The sequence below is a fragment of the Schistocerca americana genome, chromosome 4 (genome assembly GCF_021461395.2).
Source record: "Schistocerca americana isolate TAMUIC-IGC-003095 chromosome 4, iqSchAmer2.1, whole genome shotgun sequence".
Taxonomy (NCBI): Eukaryota; Metazoa; Arthropoda; class Insecta; order Orthoptera; family Acrididae; genus Schistocerca; species Schistocerca americana.
Genome location: NC_060122.1, coordinates 389709863 through 389734791, shown reverse-complemented (window position 1 = coordinate 389734791; position 24929 = coordinate 389709863). Strand labels below are relative to the sequence as shown.

The 24929-nt window shown below is 42.4% G+C and overlaps 1 protein-coding gene across 4 annotated transcripts in view; it reads right to left on the bottom strand.

The window, feature by feature from the left end:
* The window catches only part of LOC124612514 (proton-coupled amino acid transporter-like protein CG1139), a 945634-nt gene that overhangs the window by 52214 nt on the left and 868491 nt on the right, over positions 1–24929 (bottom strand). The window contains exon 1 of one of the 4 annotated variants that reach the window (XM_047140765.1): positions 7613–7737. The exons of the other annotated variants lie outside the window; for them this stretch is intronic. The gene's annotated coding sequence lies outside the window, so the exon portion shown is untranslated. Of the gene's footprint in view, positions 1–7612; positions 7738–24929 lie in introns of those variants that run through there. 4 annotated transcript variants of the gene reach the window in all.

Here is a 24929-nt window from a genome sequence, read left to right as displayed (position 1 = left end):
CGCTTCTTCCTGGACTCGGGTAGGCGCACCGGCCCCGGATCGAATCCGCCCGGCGGATTAATGACGAGGGCCGGTGTGCCGGCCAGCCTGGATGTGGTTTTTAGGCGGTTTTTCGACATCCCGCTAGGTGAATACCGGGCTGGTCCCCACGTTCCACCTTAGTTAACGCGTCACAGACATTTGAAACACGTTCGCACTGTTTCACGATTTACACTAGATGCAGACAGCTGGGGTACACTGATTCCATCCCTGGGGGTACTTGGTGGTGGCAGGAAGGCATCCGGCCACCCCTAAAACTAACCTTGCCAAATCCATTCTAACCACGCCGACCCTGCGATCGCTGCGGGACTATGGCGTAAGCGAAAGAAAGAAAGTAGATTCGACCATCAAGCGAGTGTTACAGAGATGCTTCGGGACCTCATATGGGAATCACTGGAGAAAAGGAGACGTTCTTTTCGATTATCGCTGTTGAGAAAATTTAGAGAACCGGTATTTAAGGCTGACTGCAGAACGAATCTACTGCCGCTAACGTGCATTTCGCATAAGGACCACGAAGATATGTTTAGAGAGATTAGAGCTCGTATGGAGTCATAGAGACAGTCGCTTTTTACTTAGTTCTGTTCACGAGTGGAAAAGCAAAGGAAATGACTACTAGTTGGTACGGGGTACCCTCCGCCGCGCGCCGTACGGTGGCTTCGGAGTATATATGTAGATGTTGCGAAAGCTATGTTTAAGTACCACGTAGAGCGTGATGAATGAAAAACATTTCCAGTATTAATTCTCGTTGTTCTTAAAGGAAGCAATATTCGACAGAACTATTATATACAGCTGAGCCACACAATTTCACTCAGATATTCAAGTATTTTCAGCAGTATTTAAAAACAATTATGAGTACATAATAGTTGAAAGCATTATATGATTTTAAGTGCGTTGAGGAACTACTTCTGGTATTTTCCACTGCGAACTCCTGACGTGTTGTGTGCAGAATTTGTTTACACTGTATAATACTGCCTCATATTTTTCAACGAATCAAATAGCGTACTTTGTGTAAATCTAAGGCACTGCCAGTGCCGATTGGGCCGAAACTTGAGTCTGCACTCTTGGAAACTTTCTGCCAGATTAAAACTGTGTGCCGGACCATGACTCGAACTTAGGACCTTTGCATCCATCACTAACTCATATCCAATCTCCCAAACTTCACTGAAGTTCTTCAGCACCTTGCGGGGTTAACACTCCTGGAAGAATGGATATTTCGGAGGCGTTGCTCAGCCACATCCTAGGCGTCTGTTCCCAGAGCGAATTTTCACTGTGCGCTGATTTGAAAGCTGGCGGATTGAAACCCTATGCCGGATCGGGACTCAAACACAAAAGTCCCAGATTTGAGTCTCGGTCTGGCATATAGTTTTAATGTACCAGGAAGTTTCAAACCAGCATATACTCCACAGCAGAGTGAAAACTCATTCTGGGAACACTATGATAAATTTTGGACGCGGCTTCTTGAGACCACAACAAGGCATACGCTGAAACCCCTTTGTATATGAAATATTAATGTTGACCATCTTAAAAAATCATTACGTGGGAGGCACGAAACAACTGTTAATAATGTTCTCTATTTCCTTCTATGTATCCATTCTGTGCTATAACATTTGTATGGCGGTTTAAATCCCTAGGACTACAATTCATGCCGGCCGGGGTGGCCGAGCGGTTCTAGGCGCTACAGTCTGGAACTGCGCGACCGCTACGGTCGCAAGTTCGAGTCCTGCCTCGGGCATGGCTGTGTGTGGTGTCCTTAGGTTATTTAGGTTTAGGTAGTTCTAAGTTCTAGGGTTCCAGTTGCACTGTTTGAGCCTGCTTCGCGGACCTACTACTAAGTTGTCACTCGTTCCTCTTCTCCGGGTTTGAGTCCTGGTTCGGCAGACAGTTTTGAAGTTTGAGGTAATGAATCACATAGACAGTTATATTAAACACATCTACATTTTAGCGTGAGATGCAAGATTAACGACGCCCCTTGATGTTTTCTACTTACTTGCTTAATAACTTCGAGAAAAGAAACACGTTTTAAAACAAAGGGGGGCGAGCCAGCAATAAAACTTCCAATCTTAAGATTTCCTCTGTGCATCTTCATATTTTCTCGGCGCAATGATTGCTCCATAAAATTTCAGGCGTGCAGCCGCATAAATTTCACTTCTTCTTCTGATATTGCGACTGTATACCTTCCAGCCATCGTTCAGCCAGATTTCCTGTTTAGCTCTTAGCTGGTTTATCACCTAGCCAATTTATTCTGTGCAGCGTAGTCTAATTTCGTCAGTACTAGTCATTAAGACTAGTTCGCAAACATTGCTCAAAGTAACAGAAAAACAAGTAGATGTAAACGAGTGGAAATACAGTTGTAATTTTTTCGTGTGAGAACTGTAGCACCACGGCTATTAGAATAAATTAACCCGCAGATGTGAAATTCAAATCATGAGAGCGACTGAATGAAACGGAAGCATGGCTGTTAGGCACAATTTTACGGGTTTAGCTCTGCGTTTTATTCCCAGCTTAATTTCACAGTACTTACAATCTATTGCACAGATAAGAGACGGCGATATATTTGAGGCTTTGAAGGATCAACGAGAATCCCTACTATCAATAGCTGTTTACTCTGCACTTTCTTAATACTTGTACTTAACAAACATTGGACTGTGTAAAATATGTTAATAGTGCAATGATCAGGCTAATGCTAGGGAAGGGTCACGAGAGGATAAGTGAACGGTTTGGACAGTACACTTGTGACGAGAATAGCACAGTCCGCATTAGTTCTAAAGAAATTTCGTGAAATTATCCAGTGGTTTTCGAAATCGCCAGTTCAGGTGGTATCATCTGCGAATAGATTCTCTTATGTTCACTATATATGGTCTATGACTCTGTGTGAACCTAGCCACATGTGGCAGAACAGTTAAAACACTTGTATCTTGATAGTGAGGAGCAGTATTCAAAACAATAATTTAGGTGTGCAACGGACTTCCCATCTCATTTGAGGAAAATGTTGATACGGTTCCTTACAAGACAAAATGGTTCAAGTGGCTCTGAGCACTTTGGGACTTAGCTTCTGAGGTCATCAGTCCCCTAGAACTTAGAACTACTTAAACCTAGCTAAGCTAAGGACATCACACACATCCATACCGGAGGCAGGATTCGAACCTGCTACCGTATCGGTTGCGCGGTTCCATACTGTAGCGTCTAGAACCGCTCGGCTACACCGGCCGGCTTTTACAAGACAATGCCTATTGCTGCCACTATCCTCATTCATTCCAAGCAAGTGTTCCGTTTCCAGTGACGTCGATCTTGGTTTGCGAGACGTTTAAAGCAAATTATTATGTCTTATGTGAACATAACGACAAACGTTCAGAAGGTGTTGACTGAACGTTAAATGCGGACTACATCGTGATCTACGTTTGCTCGTCATTGAGTAGCTGCATTTCTGTACTTTGTGATTCATCTTCACTTTTCTTGTTCTTTTTTTTTCATTTTAACGCAAAAATTATTTTCTTGCGTGGTTCCGGTAAGGCGGAGTGCTTGCACATTTTTCAGTAGACCCTTGCGGCTTGAAACATAGTTGATTCATGTTGTAGCTCCGTAACATAACTTTTTTTACTGTGTGATTATTGGCCTCATGCCTAACCTTCATCCTGGATAATCTGGATTTCTTTTAGGGTTTACCGCGATAGGAGAGTCGGCTTCTCCACGTCTTTTCAGCCTTCTTCGCCCTACTATCGAAGAATGTAGTGTCAAAGAAGAAGAACTCTGATTGATGATAGGATAGCGGCAGTGGTCATGTTGCATAATTAGTCCTATCACCAAATATAGCACCAGATTATTTGATGTCATGTGAGTACTTTATTTCTTCGTGTCTAAATCAGGAATCGAATGAAAATGTATTCTGGGGCGTATCACACAGCCAAGGATACGTGCAGATCTCAAGACATTCTGGAGCACTCGCAGCAGGCGACGATACTCCGCTATGCAAGGGTTCGCGGCCCACGTTCTGAAGAGCCACCATAAGTAACTGCAGGCTCTGAATAACGCTGTACTATTCAACGTGACCTTCCTTCCCGTCTATTTCTCAGTTATTTATTTTTAATTTCGACGATACTGTTTTGTTCGCTGTGTATAGTAGCTCTGGTTTTGAATATTTGTAATGATTAGCAGCTTGCAGTACCTATTCATAAAAACAAGTAACGTCTATGTGTCCTTTTCACCCATGTATGTTGCAGCACAACTGACTCCTGACGTCCTAAGATTGTACAGTCTCGCATCTTCTCAGCACTAGTGAACCTGACGTATAAATCGACTGCTATTGACAGTCACTTTTTGTAACTGGAATCGCCGGCCGCTGTGGCCGAGCGGTTCTAGGCGCTTCAGTCTGGAACCGCGCGACCGCTACGGTCGCAGGTTCGAATCCTGCCTCGGGCATGGATGTGTGTGATGTCCTTAGCTTAGTTAGGTTTAAGTAGTTCTAAGTTCTAGGGGACTGATGACCTCAGAAGTCAAGTCCCATAGTGCTCAGAGCCATTTGAACCATTTTTGTATCTGGAATTCTGCTGCTATGTTAAAGTGAAAGTGCAACTAGAGGGACGGCTAACTACATGTATTCAGTATCCACGTTTATCAGAGAGGTATTTACATTTGTAATCTTGAAGTACGAAGGCTATCATAAAAATGCGTAGCAAATAAATAAATTTAATCAGATTAAAATAACAGGCGTTCTGTTATTCCAAATTATTGCGCCGACCACATCGTCATTAGCGACCGAGCAAAAGCTTGGATTGGCACAATATCAGCGATGTCCGTTCTGAAGTCTCTGCATTTGGCTTATGCGATTTACAGGGCTCGCATGAAACCTACAGTAAATCTGAGTGACTGAAATGGAAGCTGAACCACCGCGTTCCGAGTACGAATCCAGAGTCGTAACCACTTTACCACCTTGCTGGGTTACTTGTAGGAAAAGTGCAAATTTTAGCGGCTTAAATAACGCGATACGCAGTAATTAGGTTTTATATATGAACGGATGCATTCTGCAGTTATTTCAAAAGGAATTTCTTTAACGACCTTTGTGGAGATCATTCGAGTGGAGCTCTGGCCCTGAAAAGACAGAAGGAAGGAATTGGCCGTTTACCTTCCCTGTTCAAAGAATGATATCTACATTCACACGAAAATCATGGGAAATAGAAATGAGGATTATCTTACGAGGATCTGAACCCAATCCTCTCGTAAATGAGTCATGAGCATTGGCCAATACACCGTTGCTTTCGGTAGTCGCAATTATTTTTTTCTGTGGCAGTCTACACTGTTGACTTTTGTTCTGTTTTATTACACTCTCTCAGTTGTAAATAAATTGCTATTGACACTTGTGCAAGTCCCAGAATGCCGGACTAGACCATGAACTAATAATCAGAGCTATAGACAACACAATTTTTAGTACAAAACTTATTTGTAGTTTAAACGTCATTTTAGATTTTTGTTCTCTGAAATTACGTTGTTGTAGAAACAGTTACAGAAATGTGTACACGTGTTCAAAAAAATGGTTCAAATGGCTCTGAGCACTATGGGACTCAACTGCTGTGGTCATAAGTCCCCTAGAACTTAGAACTACTTAAACCTAACTAACCTAAGGACAGCACACAACACCCAGCCATCACGAGGCAGAGAAAATCCCTGACCCCGCCGGGAATCGAACCCGGGAACCCGGGCGTGGGAAGCGAGAACGCTACCGCACGACCACGAGATGCGGGCAATGTACACGTGTTCATGCCAGGAAAAAACATATATTTTTAGCGAATCCTTCATCCAAACAGGTTTCAACCGATTGTACCATTTTACAGTACATTCTTATTTTTATTTGATACCTTAATTAATACTCATTTTGTACGACAGTCGCTACGGTCGCAGGTTCGAATCCTGCCTCGGGCATGGATGTGTGTGGTGTCCTTAGGTCAGTTAGATTTAAGTAGTTATAAGTTCTAGGGGACTGATGACCTCAGAAGTCAAGTCCCATAGTGCTGAGAGCCATTTGAACCACTTGTACGACACTGATTAGACTTGCCTGGACAGCACGGCAGCGGCACACGTGTATTGATGTCATCTATACGTTATATAAATTAAAGTCCCCCTTCGTGTTTTCTGTCTGTATATGAACGTTAATCTCAGGCAGTACTCTTGGGATTTTGATACGGCTTCCTTTGATAGATTGATTCACGAGAGAGGTTTGTTTATATAATTTATGACCACTACGCCAGGCAAATCCTACGGCCTGCGATACTTAACGCTGCCCGTCGCTAGTAAATACTGTTTCTATGAAGGTAGTACTTAAAAGATTCGAGTGCTATTGGTAGTAGACATTTGCAACGTTGTAGTCGCTTCCTCTCCACGTGAAGAACATATGCATGAAGAGAATAATATCAGAAGAAATCGTGGCACACTGCCTAGCCAAAGCTAATGAATTGTTTTACGAAAAAATAAAATAACAATTGAGGTATGCAGTACAATTAATGATAATGGAACAGATGTCGCAAAATCCGTTTTGTCATCGATTCGAGAAAGTTTTGTGTTTTAAGTTATCAATGTATTCACTTTAAAAATTATTCTTTTATGTTTTAGGTGCAGACGAGACCGTGCTCTCGACATTTTTCAGTAGGTTCTCATTTTTATTGGATACCTTAATCATTGCTCCTGTTGTACAACATTGATTGGAACGGGCTGGATAGCATGGCTGCAGCCACACATGTATTGGGATAATCTACACGTACTATAAATTAGAATCCCCCTTCGCGTTTATAAGTCTGTATGTGAACGCTAATCTCAGGAAGTTCTGTAGGGATTTTGATAGAATTTCCTTTGTTGTTGTTGTTGTGGTCTTCAGTCTGAGACTGGTTTGATGCAGCTCTCCATGCTACTCTATCCTGTGCAAGCTTCTTCATCTCCCAGTACTTACTGCAACCTACGACCTTCTGAATCTGCTTAGTGTATTCATCTCTTGGTCTCCCTCTATGATTTTTACCCTCCACACTGCCCTCCAATGCTAAATTTGTGATCCCTTGATGCCTCAGAACATGTCCTACCAACCGGTCCCTTCTTCTTGTCAAGTTGTGCCACAAACTCATCTTCTCACCAATTCTATTCAATACCTCCTCATTTCCTTTAATAGACCGATTTCCTTTAACAGACCGATTCATGAGGAAGGTTTCTTTATATAATTTATGATCATTACGCTAGACAAACCGTACGGTCTGAGATACTTAATGCTCGCTGGTAAATACTGCTTTTATGGAACTAGAACTTAAAAGATACCAAATTTGGAAGATCCAGTTTTTATAATTAATTGTAGTTCACTCGTTACGTTCATAAAACGGGCTACAGGGGAATCACAGTCACGTACAAGAAGCGAATTTCCTTTCCTCTATTTTGTATTTCTGGCATTGTGACCGAATGCCTTACCCGACTTCTTCCCACAGTTTTCGGGGAGCACCCTCACTCCGCTGTAATGAGTCACATTGTTGGCACTGGACTCACGTACACAGATTCCCCTGGATACGGTACCGGTGCAGGGATCTCCTCGCGTTCTCCGACTCACCTGCTGCCGCTCCCGTGGCTGACTGGTCCTGGATGAATGGCAGCGCCGGCAGTGATAAGTAAGCACTTGGGTCACGTCCTCCGGATGTGCAGGCGTCGCGGCGGAGAGCGGGACTGTGCCGGCCAGCGTCCGTCGCCGCTATTAAGCGCGGCGGCTACCTTACGCGCCCACCCACCCCCCACCACCTGCGATATCGCCCGTGACGCGGTGGCCGGCGATCGCCCGCGTCTCTGGCGCGCGAGGTGGCCCTCTACCTGGAAGAGTCACCGCGAGGAACTTTCCGCTTTCGCAGTTTCCTGCGCTTCGCCAAGGCTGCGGATGCTCGCTTCCTGACTGCGCGGGGGTCGCGGGATTAACTAGGGTCACGGCCCGCGAGCGAAAACCATTCGTTGTGCGTTCGTTTCTCTACGTAGAAGTACCTCTTTCAATGACCGATCACACACATTCGCAACGACTCACCACAACATGAAGACCGGCAGTAATTCGCGATGTTTGTGCGTGTACTGCAAAAGCAAGCTGATGCTTTATGGCGCAACATACACTACTGACCATTAAAATTGCTACACCAAGAAGAAATGCAGATGACAAACGGGTATTCATTGGACAAATATATTATACTAGAACTGACATGTGATTACATTTTCACGCAATTTGGATGCATACATCCAGAATAACCACCTCTGGCCGTAATAACGGCCTTGATACGCCTGGGCATTGAGTCAAACAGAGCCTGGATGGCGTGTACAGGTACAGATGCCTATGTAGCTTCAACACGATACCACAGTTCATCAAGAGTATTGTGACGAGCCAGTTGCTCGGCCACCATTGACCAGACGTTTTCAGTTGGTGAGAGATCTGGAGAATGTGCTGGCCAGGGCAGCAGTCGAATATTTTCTGTACCCAGAAAGGCCCGTACAGGACCTACAACATGCGATCATGCATTACCCTGCTGAAATGTAGGGTTTCGCAGGATCGAATGAAGGGTAGAGCCACGGGTCGTAACACATCTGAAATGTAACGTCCACTGTTCAAAGTGCCGTCAGTGCGAACAACAGATGACCGAAACGTGTAACCAATGGCACCCCACCATCACGCCAGTATGGCGATGACGAATACACGCTTCCAATGTGCGTTCACCGCAATGTCGCCAAACACAGATGCGACCATCATGATGCTGTAAACAGAACCTGGATCGATCCGAAAAAATGACGTTATGCCATTCGTGCACTCAGGTTCGTCGTTGAGTACACCATCGCAGGCGCTCTTCTTGTGATGCAGCGTCATGGGTAACCGCAGCCGTGGTCTCCGAGCTGATAGTCCATGCCGCTGCAAACGTCGTCGAACTGTTCGTGCAGATGGTTGTTGTCTTGCAAACGTCCCCATCTGTTGACTCAGAGATGAAGACGTGGCTGCACGATCCGTTAGAGCCATGCACCTAAGATGCCTGTCATCTCGACTGCTATTGATACGAGGCCGTTGGGATCCAGCACGGCGTTCCTTATTACCCTCCTGAATCCACAGACTCCATATTCTGCTAACAGTCATTGGATCTCGACCAACGCGAGCAGCAATGTCGCGATGATAAACCGCAATCGCGATAGGCTACAAGCCGACCTTTATCAAAGTCGGAAACGTGATGGTACGCATTTCTCCTCCTTACACGAGGCATCACAACAACGTTTCACCAGGCAACGCCGATCAACTGCTGTTTGTATGAGGAATCTGTTGGAAACTTTCCTCATGTCAGCACGTTGTAGGTGTCGCCACCGGCGCCAACCTTGTGTGAATGCTCTGAAAAGCTAATCATTTGCATATCACAGCATCTTCTTCCTGTCGGTTAAATTTCGCGTCTGTAGCACGTCATCTTCGTGGTGTAGCAATTTTAATGGCCAGTAGTGTAACACTGAGTTGGATAGCGATATGCATATATACAGATAGCGGTAGCATTGCATACACAGCGTATAAAGGGGCAATGAATAAGCGGAGCTGTCATTTGTTCTCAGATGGAAAGGCGGAAAGATTTACGACGTGATTATGGCCGCACGGTGGGAATTAAAAGAATTTCGGAAATCGTTAGGGAATTCAATATTCCAAGATCCACGGAGTTACGAGTGTGCCGAAACACCAGATTTTAGGCATTACCTCTCACCACGGACAACGCAGTGGCCGACGGCCCTCACCTAACGACCGAGAGCGAATAGGTGAAATAATCGAGAAATCGATATTGGACGTACGACGAACGTATCCGTTAGGACAGTGCAACGAAATTTGGGATTAAGGCAGCAAAACATCGACGCGAGTGCCTTTGCTAACAGCACGACATCGACTGCAGCGCCTTTTTATAGGCTCGTGACCATGTCGGTTGGACCCTAAACGACTGGAAAACGGTGGCGTTGTCAGATGAGTTTCTGTTTCAGTTGGTAAGAGCTGATGGTAGGCATCGAGTATGGTGCAGACCCCACGAAGCCATCTACATCTATGTGATTACTCTGCTATTCACAATAAAGTGCCTTGCAGAGGTTTCAATGAACCACCTTCATGCTGTCTCTCTACCATTCCACTCTCGAACGGCACGTGGAAAAACGAGCTCTTAAATTTTTCTGTGCGAGCCCTGATTTCTCTTATTTTATCGTGATGATCATTTCTTTCTATGTAGGTGGTTGGAAATCAGAATGTTTTCGCAATCGGAGGAGAAAACTGGTAATTGAAATTTCATGAGAAGATCCCGTCGCAACGAAAAACGCCTTTGTTTTAGTGATTGCCACTCCAATTCACGTATCATGTCTGTGACACTATCTCCCCTATTTCGCGATAATACAAAACGAGCTGCCCTTCTTTGTGCTTTTTCGATGTCATCCGTCAGTCCCACCTGATGCGGATCCCACACCGCACAGCAATACTCTAGATAGGGCGGACAAGCGTGATGTAAGCAGTCTCTCTGGTAGACCTGCTGTACCTTCTAAGTTTTCTGCCAATGAATCGCAGTCTTTGGTATGCTCTACCCACAATATTATCTATGTGAACGCTCCAGTTTAGGTTATTTGTTATTGTAATCCCTAAGTATTTAGTTGAATTTACAGCCCTCATATTTGTGTGACTTATCGCGTAATCGAAATTTAGCTGATTTCTTTTAGTACTCATGTGAATAACTTCACACTTTTCTTTAGTCAGGGCCAATTGCCACTTTTTGCACCATACAGATATCTTATCTAAATCATTTTGCTAGTCGTTTTGATCATCTGATGACTTTACAAGACGGTAAATGACACCATTATTTGCAAACAATTTAAGACGGCTACTCAGATTGTCTCCTATGTCCTTAATATAGATGAGGAACAATAGAGAGCCTAGAGCACTTCCTTGGGGAACGCCGATTATTATTTCTGTTTACGCAAGTTGTCAGCAAGACACTGTGCAAGCTAGTGGCGGCTTTGTAATAGCGTGGGCTCTGTTTACATGCTAAGGACTGGGCCTTGTGATCCAACTGAACCGACCACTGACTGGTAACGGTCATTTTCGGCTGCTTAGAGACCATTTGCAGTTATTCATGGACTTAATGTTCCCAAACATCGATGAAATTTTCACAGATCACAACGTTCCATGTCACTGGACCACAGTTGTTCGCGATTGGTTTGAAGAACTTTTCCGACGCTTCAGGCGAATGATTTGGCCTCCCAGATCGTCCGACATGAATCTCAATCGAACATTTATGAGACATAATCGAAAGCACAGTTCGTGCACAGAATCTTGCACCGGCAACACGTTCGTAATTATGGACGGCTATAAAGGCAGCATGGCTCATTATTTTTGCAAGTGACTTCCAGTGACTTGTTGAGTCGATGCCACTTTGCCTTGCTGCACTAAGCCGGGCAGAAGGAGGTGTGACAGGATATTAGGAGGTAACCCATGACTTTTGTCACTTTGTACGTCGCATATCTCCACCGTCTTCTCCTGTTATATTCGCAAATTGTAGAAAATGAGAAGACTATAGCTGACGCACTGGCAGCCATGGGCTGGATTATATCCTTTTATTACATAAGCTTGACTTCATTCTTTTGTGGGACTCGCGTAATGCGCAGCCCACTAGCTTTCTAGACAAGGAGGTGGGCCAGACTGGGATACCCGCACGGCGGATTAGCGACACTGGCCACTATGGTTTTAGGCGGTTTGTGGAAAAGTGGAACCGCGTTCCACTGTATGGTTTGGAAACGAGTGCCTACTACCCTACTTCCGGCCGTCGCCGTCCCTAGAGTATCAGATTTATTTTCTACTATTGGCTTAATTCGTGTCTCTATGACCACAAGGATGCAGATATGAAGCGATGGTGGATTGAGGATAAAATGGGGTAGCACAGGTCTACTGAGATAACATTCGACTGCAGACTGTTTTAAACAGACACACTGTCAGAAGATATGCAAGACCCTCAAGGAATGTATTCTGTGGCACGTGGGGCTGTAGTGTTAGTGGTTCATTTACCATCGGTGGGAGTCCTCTCCGTGCACCCACTGTTTTGGCTCTGCAGGCAGTAGCTGTGCTAAGTTTAGAGGTGAACAGTGCTAGCAACCTTCATTCTAGGATACAAACATGCTCCATCGACGACTATGTACACCTCTTGAACAGCTTCAGACATTTGAACAGGGTCGCACTGTGGTCTTGCAGGAAGCTGGCTGGACGAATCGACGGACTGCTGCACATGGTGGGCACAGCATATCGATGATATGTAGCTGCTTTCAGCTGCTAGACTGACAAAGAACACTACAGGAACAGGTTTGGGAAGTCATTCCACCCCCATCTTATTCACCTGCTATTGCGCCCTCAGATTTTCATCTTTTCCACCGTCTGTCGAAGAACCTTCAACGGGCATCCTCTCCGAATGCAAATGCGCGCCCTGTTTACGGCTCGACGAGTTCTTCGCCTCAAAACCGTATGATTTCTCCATTCCGCGGAATCGAAAAGTTACCCCAGCGTTAGCAGACTTTGTAAATTTGAAGAAGAATGTGTTATTGATGATGAAAGTCTGTTATTTGCATCAATTGTGTTTATTAGACTTATGAAAAAACTCTACAGACCTATGCACCAATCATAGCAAATGAAATTGACTGATGTTAATCGTGGAATCAACAATGTTAACACATTTCAAAATAAACTTCATTGAAATCAATTTTATTTTTAAGGAAGAAAATTATTTTGAAAAATTTGTCACAAATGAGAAAGAAATTATAGTGGAAACTACACGAGACGCTTTGGCTCTTTATAAAGGCAGAATGCTTGGCGTTGCATCTTATCTGTGCTCGTTGCTATTTGACGTCAACGGCGGCTGGTTGATGCTGGAGGCATACGTTTTATAGCCCCATCAGTCATGAAATTGCCTCGGATTCGTTCTATTGCTGGGAGTATGATTCCCCAGGTGGTAATGTTATACTCCGTATCATTTCTTTGCTCTTAGTACAGTTACACGTTGTTATTTCTGTTCACATCCAAGTTCGAATGAGTGGGATTACAATGTTCCTTACACACACGATTCTGTGATCAATGTCCCGTAAATAATTTTAAAATAGTATGAAATTCAGTTTGACTCGCCGATCGCGAAACTACGGCCCATCCGCTTTTAGCAATCATGAATTCACCCTTCTCACGTATTAACGAGTTTGAAAGCTTCCGCGGCGATAGTCAATGTTTCAACACGTGCGGCAGCTCGTTGAGATCAGTATTTTATTCATTAATTCGTGGAACTCAGTTAAGTGCAAACAGTTCGGTTCTAACCACGACAATCACTGTCCATTCGCGGGTAAATTGTCGTTGCTCTTTATAGTACTTCAAAAAGTTCGCAGTATTCAGTCCTACGTTTTCTTTCAAGACATTCACGTCGAAATTAGATTCTAACTGTGACCGCAAAATAAGAACGCAGCCATAAATTTTGATGTGTTTCTGTCTCGCACGATTACGGAACGTACACGCTTCAATCACCACAGCACATCATTTGACTGACACCGTTCGACTGCAACTATCGATATCGCTCTCCCATCGTAATTCATATATCAGTTTTGCCTATTATGTATAGTATTACACAGCGCATTTCACAAATGTGGAAGAAGATCAGACATACGCTGAAATTTCTGCATATTCAATGAAAAAGAAATTCATATAGTAGTATAAATAAAGCAAAAAATATATATTTCGTACTATAGAACAAAACTAAAATATTCTAAACCGTCGGAGATATACTTACAGAGTAAATTAGCAAGCAAAAGAGAAGAAATGAAAAAAAATTGTCTTCCGTCATTAGCAATATCCTCACAGCCGGGCAAATAAAATTTTCACAAGTAATTTGTTGCTTGACTCTCACTGAAACGTGTGCTTTGGGTATTTCAACCTACTCCTCTCTACGCTACACAATACTTCTCTTATTGCGTCTGGAATTGCGTTTGGGTTAAGCATCTTAACGACGCTATTGTGCTGCCAGAACGATACCGCGTGACGTAAAGTGCAGTTCTTCTTTGAATGGTCTTCTCATCCTCAATTACTCCTTCGCTGTAACGGTGCCTCAAATGGAGATACTTCTAATATCCATCTGGATCTACTGTCGTTGACTCTGAGAGGCAGACTAATTTACATGTATGCCCTGCAAATCATCGCAAACGTGTGGCAGAGGGTAGGTTGTGTTGTAATATCAACGAAACGTCCCGTAGCCGTTGGAGGAGATTACGTTTTCAGTACGGTTAATGTGCGTAATCTTTTTTTGTCCATTGATAAATAGTGAGGCTGTGAGACAAGGTAAGAGGGGTCAAGCAAGGAGCTTCTGTAACACCAAAACTATTCCCAGCGGCTCTGGAAACAAAGTAATAACATTGTATTTAAAATGCCATTGTCGGAGACAAAAAATACCAGTTTCGAAATTTGCTGAGGAAACCGGATAACCGTAAAAACTATAAAAGAAACATCATAACGTTCTTATTACTAGCTTACCCAGAGAGTATCCCCCTTCCAAAGGTACGTTTACATTGCTATTACAAAAGAAAATTCCGTTAGCGCCATACGGAACACATTTCGTCACAATATTGCGCACTGGGTTCTACCCGTGAGAGAAAGCCGTGCATCATAGCACAGTGATCTCAGTAAGACTCCGTTAAGTCTCTACTTCTGACCGTAGGGACACCTCGAACATGTCGTCTTCATCGTCTTTGTTTATTGTTGACCCCTGCATTACTTTTCTCGTAAGTGGGACAACGAACGGATTGTGGTGGTCGTCGCCCAGCACCGGATTTTCCCTGTACACCTATTTCTTGCAGCATACGAACTGGTTTTCCACTATTCCCGCACTTTCTACATCTTCGCAGAATCAGACACCTTTCTGCTGCGTCATTACCACTTATTGGTTATGCACGTTGATACGCCAAAGAGACTCAAAGGAATTACAATCGGTAACATACTTGAGCTCAATGCCGTGTCCCATACAGAACATAATCAGAAGACTGATCGCGGACAATGTTTTGCAGGAAGATCTGCAGAGGATAAATGTTAGGCAGTTGAACGTCAATATGGAAGGTGTTGCAGAAAGACACACGGCAGACCACAAATTTCTCGATAAATCAATGAAAATATTAAAAACTGTAAAATACGAGAGACTAATCAGTCCTAACGACCTTTGGTGGAAAGACCATATAAAAGAAGTTGTACGACGGGCAGTTGCCAGACGGATATTCATTGCAAAAAGGCCCTGTAACTCCTGTTTAGCCCATTCTTCAGTACTTGTAGTCAATCTTGGACCCTATCCAGGCAGGATCGTAGAGAAAATCCACAGAGAAACAGCGCTTTTGTCACATTTTTGTTTATTAAATACAAGAGTTTGAGGAAGATGCTCGTCAGAGAGAGCTGTTGCGCATCACAAAAAAGATGGCTTGCGGAGTATAACTGTAGATGTTATGAAGAATGGGAGGAGATGGAACAAGGTTAACAGTCTCTTATCGGCTCGAAATCAGGATGTGAAATGCAACATTAGCTCATTTCGACAATACAGAGAGAAAGAATCTATTTCAATTTGTGGAAGCAACCCTCCTAGTTTTCGTGTGTGAAAGTACCATCACTCACGCTTATTGCAGTGATTGCTCATTGTCTATAAATAGAAGTATATGTCTCTGGTAGTTTCACACATTACGCGGATTCAACTTCATTACAGTGTTTTCGTCCGCAGCTCGTGGTCGTGCGGTAGCGTTCTCGCTTCCCGCGCCCGGGTTCCCGGGTTCGATTCCCGGCGGGGTCGGGGATTTTCTCTGCCTCGTGATGACTGGGTGTTGTGTGCTGTCCTTATATTAGTTACGTTTACGTAGTTCTAAGTTCTAGGGGACTGATGTTAAGTCCCATAGTGCTCAGAGCTATCTGAACCATTACAGTGTTTTCAAACGACAGTGCAATGAGACCCGCGGTTCGTCGGGTACATGTGACTTTAGTTTGTGTGGTACTATGGGCGAATTATGGCCACAAGTTTCGTTGATAAAAATGTTCGTTGATTTCTAACACTAATAGAAGTTTGCTCGAGTGCTGTCATACTGAGAAATTTTCTCCAAGTTCTTCGATGATCCGTAACAACATACTTCAGAAAATTTCGACCACAGTCGGGCCTACTAGAAATCAGTGAGCTTCAGTGCCGAACTTTGGTTCACGATTGTTCCCGAAGAACTTTTAATCCGTTTCGAGATACTTTGGGACTTGAGCAGCTATAGTTGGGCAGTTAATATACGAAATCATCTGTTTGTAGTATCGGACTTTGACTTTTTCGTCGATTGTCTACTCGGAAACTGAGTTTAGGCACGCTTCTCTGCTTTCGGACTTCAATTCTTATTGCATTTCGTGCCGTCATCAGACTGACTGAATTAACTACCGTGTGTAGTAGCGCGATTGTTAGCAAACAGGAGTCGCATTCGGGAGGACGTTGGTTCAAATCCTCGTTCAGCCATCTAGACTTAGGTTCTCCGTTATTCTCCTAAATCGCTCCACACAAATGTCGGGATGTTTAGTTTGAAAACGGGTCCGTCGCGTACATATTGTGAAAATGGATGTATGAATGTTTGTAAGTTCCACAACTCCTCCTAAACCCTAGACAACTTCAAATAAACTTGGTTCACATATCCCTTACTATAACGCAACTATCGCTGTGGAGGTAAGAACCATCTGCGTATCATAAATCAGGAGATATGACATCATAACCAGTGAGATGCGTGAGAAACTGCCGAACTTGTATTACGGTTAAATGTATTACTTCTGTGTTACTAACTATATTCGCAGCAAAATTTTGCAGACTGCCTGTACCTACAAAATTTTATCATTTATGATGTTAGTTCAAATCCTCGTTCAGCCATGTAGACTTAAGTTCTCCGTTATTCCCCTAAATCGCTCCACACAAATGCCGGGATCATAAACATTGAGAAGCGTGAAAACGTGCCGCAGTGATCATGACGTTCATAATTATTACTTGTTTGGTAACGACTCTATGCACTAAACCTTCTTCAGGCAGTATATTCATATACCGCTGAATGTACTTAAACATATATATCGCTGTGCGACACACGGTTCAAGAGATATGACGTCATAAACTCTGAGATGCGTGATAAAATGCCACATCATGCATGAAGTTTTAATACATTTATCCTTTACTGCTACAGTCAAGTCACCTTAAGGAAACCCTTCACATATGGCAGCGCTTTTGACAGATTCGAGCTGCGAAGCGCAAACGGCTGTAGGCGAAAACAATAGCCGTCTACAGACTTATAGAGACGTTTACAAAATTGCGTTGCAGACACGAGAAGCATCTACGCAAAGCGTACAGAATTTCAATTTTTCGATATCACACCACTGACGCAGTTCATTTTTTTGTTTTAGTTTCTAATAGAAAATTGGCAAAGCGGATACAATGGCAATACCGGGCTTGTCGGCTAGTACACGACAAAACGCAAAGGTATCCGTCTTCGGCATAAATCACAAGTAGTGCTATGAAGAACAACATAGCAAGAAACGAGCAGATAATTTGCAACTAAATATTTTTTCCAGAATTCATAGAGTGAGAAAATTACAAAGAGTATTGCATTTTCCGCTGATTAGCTGAAAAATTTTTCCAGCGGATGAATTTCAGTCTCAGCGTTTGTCACACTTTTCGTTCAATAGTTGGTTTGTTCGAAACATATACTAGCTGCAGTGGTTTTAGGGCTTTTCCTCTCCACTGAATGAGTCGCATGAAACAAGAACAAGACTGAGATTGCGTAACTTTCAACCAATACGTACATATAAATGTAATTGAGCTAGGTGCCACAGTGGTTAAGTCATTGCAGTCGTACTCAGGCTACTTAGTCCAGTGAAACTGTCAGAAAAAAGCCTGTACCTTGCAAAAGGTGGGGTAGAAGATTTTATTTTTTTAAATCGTTCATATTGTTGGAAAGGTTAGAAAACCAAGTTTTGCCAACAAAATTTCTCTTGGGAAAACTTCCTGCAGTCAAAAAACTTCGAAAATTTCGGACTTTTTCAGTTTTTTCAAAATATCTCAGTTTCATTTGCTCCTATCGCTTTAACGTCCATTTTCTTTTTTAAAGAGCACAAAATTGTCTACAAATTTGATTTTTACCATTTTTTTCTACTCCCAGTACCTATGGCACTACAGCGTGTCAAAAAATACCAATTTTTCAAATTTCGAGCAAAGTGGCAAATTACCTAATTTTTGAACACTGTTATTTCAGTTTCTATTTGTATAGTATAAACATATTACTCATCATGTTATTCATTGGCATTTACCATCTCACTCTGCTGCAGGGCCAGGACAAACAGCTTCATATTCAGTAACTACGAACACATTCACGTCGGATTGCGTGAAGTTTATTTATGTTACAATATCTAATATGATTGCATGCTGGTGCCGTACATTTTCTGCAGTTGATTGACGTTAATGATCAGTTATAAGAAAAAGTATGTAGGAATTGTTCTTTAGCGGACAAAAGCGTATTTATTTTTGGCGGGCGGAAGACGATTATCTCTGGTAATTGTTCACAGCGCGCTGACAGCTATTAGCACACAACAATAAGGGTCCTATAGTTTGGAGTCGCTTCCATTCAGTATATGTTGTGGTACTGAAAATGAGTATGTCTGACATAAATTTGTGTTTCATTTGCGAAAAAACTGTGGTGAGTGGTGGACGCAATGTGAAAAAGAAGTCGGCCGGTGTGGCCGTGCAGTTCTAGGCACTTCAGTCTGGAACCGCGTGACTGCTACGGTCGCAGGTTCGAATCCTGCCTCAGGGATGGATGTGTGTGATGTCCTTAGGTTAGTTAGGTTTAAGTAGTTCTAAGTTTTAGGGAACTGATGACCACAGATGTTAAGTCCCATAGTGCTCAGAGCACACTTATCGATTTTAGTGCTAAACGCAGGGAATCTGCCCACACCCGTTTTTTGAAAACGCTCAGTGAAGTTATGTTGCATGAAGCATGCTACAAGAAGTTCATTATTGAGAGAATGATAGCAGCTAGCCCTCGACAGCCTCAGGAACCAACAGGCGTGCTACGTCGATCGCAGGAAAAAGGTCAGTTCATTTTCAAAGAGAAATGCTTCTTATTTGCAAAAGGGAATTCTGATGACTATTTTAACCAAGCAGTTAAGATTGCCATATGCCAAACGAAATTTTGTTTACAAAGTAATGAAACTGGAAGTGCAACCGACAGTATTAGAACAGGCTAAACGACGTGGTGATGAATTTTGTCAACAAATGATAGAGCGGATTCAAAATGTAAATGATTTGGTTGCTGCAGATGGGTGATACCACAGATTTTGCTACAGAAAGTTCTTTCACCGTGTTCCAGCTACTGGACAGAATCGAGGTTACCGACCTGCAACACAAGTAGATGAAGGCATGGAGGCTATATTTGCCTACCTGGAAACCAATACGGAAGAATGTCAGTTTTCTATGGACGATCTGTTAGAGCAAATACCCACATCACCTCGTCCTGATATTCCAACTGTCAAGGCTCGCCTTTTCCAGAAATATGGTGACGATGTGATGATAGTTGAAACAGCTTCAAAGCCAGGCACAAGAAGATGCTGACGTTATGATTGTAACATCTGCCATTTCAAGAACCAAAGATTTTGGAAGTGTTGTCATTGTAGGAGAAGATGTTGATCTGCTTTTGCTCATGACCGGTTTGGGGCAAGGCATTGAAAACTTATTTTTCTTAAAGCCAGGAAGAGGAAAAGCAGAAGACAAGTGGTTTTCCACTGCATCTTACAAGTATGACAGTGAATATATTCTGTTCACTCACGCCTTTAGCGGATGTGATGCAACATCCGTTTTTTTTGGTCAAGGAAAAATTAAGTGCTGCAATATTGTTGCGAAAAATTAACACCTAACCTCAGCGCTTTGCACGTTCAATAAACCACATGCTACCCCTGAAGAAATAATAACAACAGGAGAACAGGTTACTATCGCATTGTATAGTGGAGGTGTCAGCAGTTTCCACACACTAGACCATTTGCGGTACCAGCTATTCGCCAAGTCTGCCACAAAAAGCAAACTGAATCTTGCACGATTGCCACCTACACAAGATGCTGCACAACATCATTCGTTGCGGACTTACCAACAAGTCGAAAGTTGGATGGGAAACTGGAAACCTCCTGAGAAATGGGGCTGAAATCACAGTGACCATGGTCCAATATTCGTTATAATGAGCTAACATCCAGCACCTGAAGCACTTCTTCACATTGTTCCATGCTCGTGTAAGCTGAACTGCGGCGGAGCGTGCTCCTGCAGAAAAGCGGGTTTGAAATGTTCTTCAATTTGCAAGAAATGTATTGGGGTCAACTGTGAAAACGTGCCAAAATTTTTATATGAAGACAGTGAAGAAGATGTTATGGAGGATGTTGAGGAACCGCTGATGAAATCAACGAACTTGCTGAGGCTGACTCGCTGTTTAAAGAAAAGGTCAATCTGGGATCAACTCTATGTACAGACCCTGAATCCGTAACTCAAGGTATTTCTGGTGACACTGAGGAACCTGGCCCATCAAAACGTTGGAAGTGATGCTCATACCTGTCTCAAGTGCGCTAAAGTGCTATATTACAAGTATTACACACCCACAACTGTCAACATTTTTTAGTAACTGACAATGCACTTTAATTGTAATAAAGCTACTTATTTTTAATGTCATCTGTGTGGCCTTTATACACAAGAATAATTACCTACCTAATTAGGTTGCCTATTGCACTAATAATAGTTCAGTTTCCTGAGACAATTCATTTTGTGTGTGTGTGTATGTCTCTTAATGAGATACTGGGAGTAGAAAAAAATGGTAAGAATCAAATTTGTAGAGAATTTTGCGCTCTTTAAAAAAGAAAATAGACGTTAAAGCGATAGGAGGAAATGAAACTGAGATATTTTGAGAAAACTGAAAAATGTCCTTAAAGTTTTTTGACTGCAGAAAGTTTTCCCAAGAGAAATTTTGTTGGCAAAACTTGGTTTTGTAACCTTTCCAGCAATATGAACGAGTTAAAAAAATAAAATCTTCTACCCCAACTTTTGCAAGGTATATCTGCATTTTGGCTGGACTAACTGTTATGCTGTTATGTAAAGTTTTTGCTGTTTCCCCAAACAGCTTAACGTAAACGCCATAGGTGATTGCCTCAACTATGTGAGTCACATCGGAGCCTGGGTTTCGTCTCTAATGACTTCGGCATCCACCAGACGTTAAACGTTACTTTTTCCTTCTCCTACAGCGTTCGTAAAGTGGTCCGGGATTTCTAGGAGAGGACTGCTGTAACAGTAACCATAGAATATTATCGTTTGATGTCTGACGTCAGACGGCGGCAAGCGACTAGGACTAGATATCTCGTCACTCAAGTGCTGACTTCCGCCCAATGATACCAGCACTTCGATCCTTTGGGATGACAAGGTTCCAAAAGTCAAAATCGAAGAAAATGAGTTGTTAGTGGGACAGGGTTCTATCTGGCTTTTGCTACAAATAGGACGTACTCGTACTGCAATCTGTGAAGAACTTTAACCGAGGTGGAAGAGCGCTGAAGTTCCAACGGATACCGCTTTGTTTGATTCGTTGGGATGAGTACTATTGAAAAGGTGGAACTTTATTTTTTTGTTATTCAATTACTGTATTTTTCTTGTAAGTAATGCTAGGTATTCTGAATATCTGTATAATTATTAGTTTTCATTATCCTATCATCCAAACAAACACAAGGATTTCAACGGGGAAAATAGCTACCAAGTAAATTTTTAATTTTTGGAAGAAAAATAAACAAGAAAAAGGAAATTTGCTCTTATAAATAGACTGAAGAAATAAGCCTATAGTACGTGTCACATGACAATACATGAAGTGCTCGAATAGCGTGATAAGGCATCAATTTCCTGTAATATTAAGGGGTTGTTTGCAGCGGGAAAGGTTAACATAGTTATGTTACATATTTATTACACTGTTTTTGTAAGCGTTCTTAACAATTCATGTTGACAAACATTGACATGGACCATATAAAAATGACTAATGTATGAGACAGCTGAATAATGAGTTGATGAAGCACTGACATCAATTTGCACGAAAAGTATGGGGTGTTAGTTGACGCCTTGTCATTCCAAAGGGCGACATGTCGTTAATTACGAATAATACATTTTTAGTTATCTTCCGCGTAACGATTTACTGATATCCCAAGTCTACTTTAAAATACGGATACGTAGATAGGTACACGTGGAGTCGCGAGAAAATGGTGTTAAACGAACAAAAGTAGTAGCAATAGTAATTAATGTGATATGCGAGTTTTTGAGAAACATGATAAATAAACTGGTTCTGATGGAATTTCAGACGGAATATACACACTTATTTTAAAAATAAATAAAACAGTATTCGATGAAAATCACTAAAAACTTATATTTTGTTGCGGAGGTATAAGATATACAAACAGTTACAGATAAAGGATAACAAATCGCAAAACAAGATGCTAACATAGGATTATAATGCGACGTAGGGCAAAAACTAGAAATAAGATTCTTCTGCAAGAAACTTCGAATATGATACCGGATGTGATAGATGTCGTAGGCTAATAGAATGTGCTGAGAGTAACAAGTTTGTCCTCAAGGCATTCCTCTAAAAGAAAACCATAGGAATTGATCTTCACAAGAATCAAATAGAACTAAAAACTGACGCGATTTTATCAGATAATAAGGAAATGAGACATGAAGTGCGCTCCTAAATTCGAACTGCAAGTGATCATAAACTCGTAAGGTGCAATGCAGAAATAAGTACAAAGGCAGAAACCGACAGCCAGCAAATAAATTAGATATTTCCTGCGAGAAGTTATTTAATAGCCAAGAGATACTCCAAATGATATTAAGCAACAAGTTCAGCATTTTATGAAACGGACGTTAGACGAAAATAAAGAGTTTCAGCAAATGATAATAGGGAAAAGTAGAATATACTGAGTTATATGTTGTATACATGGAAGAACCCTGGAGATCCTAAAAGGTATCAGATAGATTATATAATGGTAAGACAGAGATTTAGGAACCAGGTTTTAAATTGTAAGACCTTTCCAGGGGTAGATATGGACTCTGACCACAATCTATTGGTTATGAACTGTAGATTAAAACTGAAGAAACTGCAAAAAGGTGGGAATTTAAGGAGATGGGACCTGGATAAACTGAAAGAACCAGATGTTGTAGAGAGTTTCAGGGAGAGCATAAGGGAACAATTGACAGAAATGGGGGAAAGAAATACAGTAGAAGAAGAATGGGTAGCTTTGAGGGATGAAATAGTGAAGGCAACACAGGATCAAATAGGTAAAAAGACGAGGGCTAGTAGAAACCCTTGGGTTACAGAAGAAATGTTGAATTTAATTGATGAAAGGAGAGAAAATAAAAATGCAGTACATGAAGCAGGCAAGAAGGAATACAAACGTCTCAAAAATGATATCGACAGGAAGTGCAAAATGGCTAAGCAGGGATGGCTAGAGGACAAATGTAAGGATGTAAAGGCTTATCTCACTAGGGGTAAGATAGATACTGCCTACAGAAAAATTAAAGAGACCTATGGAGAAAGGAGAACCTGTGGTGTCACCGCCAGACACCACACTTGCTAGGTGGTAGCCTTTAAACCGGCCGTGGTCCGTTAGTATACGTCGGACCCGCGTGTCGCCACTATCAGTGATTGCAGACCGAGCGCCGCCACACGGCAGGTCTAGAGAGACTTCCTAGCACTCGCCCCAGTTAGACAGCCGACTTTGCTAGCGATGGTTCACTGACAAATTACGCTATCATTTGCCGAGACGATAGTTAGCGTAGCCTTCAGCTACGTCATTTGCTACGACCTAGCAAGGTGCCATTACCAGTTACTATTGATGCTGTAAAACATGTACCGTCAAGAGCGATGTTCACCCATTATGGATTAAAGTTAAGTATTCCAACAGATACGTACTATTTTTGCTAGTCTCATATCCCTGACCTGTTCCAGACCTCACGCCAGCCTGCGTGAGCTTAAACGCGTGCCTTTCGGCTTCCTCATAGTGGCTTGGCTGTCTTGCCAAGCCACAACAGAACCACTTGCATGAATATCAAGAGCTCAGATGGAAACCCAGTTCTAAGCAAAGAAGGGAAAGCAGAAAGGTGGAAGGAGTATATAGAGGGTCTATACAAGGGCGATGTACTTGAGAACAGTATTATGGAAATGGAAGAGGATGTAGGTGAAGATGAAATGAGAGATATTATACTGCGTGAAGAGTTCGACAGACCACTGAAAGACCTGAGTCGAAACAAGGCCCCCGGAGTAGACAACATTCCATTAGAACTACTGACGGCCTTGGGAGAGCCAGTCCTGACAAAACTCTACCATCAGGTGAGCAAGATGTATGAGACAGGCGAAATACCCTCAGACTTCAAGATCAAAATAATAATTCCAATCCTAAAGAAAGCAGGTGTTGACAGATGTGAAAATTACCGAACAATCAGTTTAATAAGTCACAGCTGCAAAATACCAACGCGCATTCTTTGCAGACGAATGGAAAAACTGATAGAAGCCGACCTCGGGGAAGATCAGTTTGGATTCCGTAGAAATGTTGGAACACGTGAGGCAATACTGACACTACTTACCTTAGAAGCTAGATTAAAAAAAGGCAAACCAACATTTCTAGCTTTTGTAGACTTAGAGAAAGCTTTTGACAATGTTGACTGGAATACTCTCTTTCAAATTCTGAAGGTATCAGGGGTAAAATACAGAGGGCGAAATGCTGTTTACAATTTGTACAGAAACCAGATGACAGTTATAAGAGTCGAGGGACATAAAAGGGAAGCAGT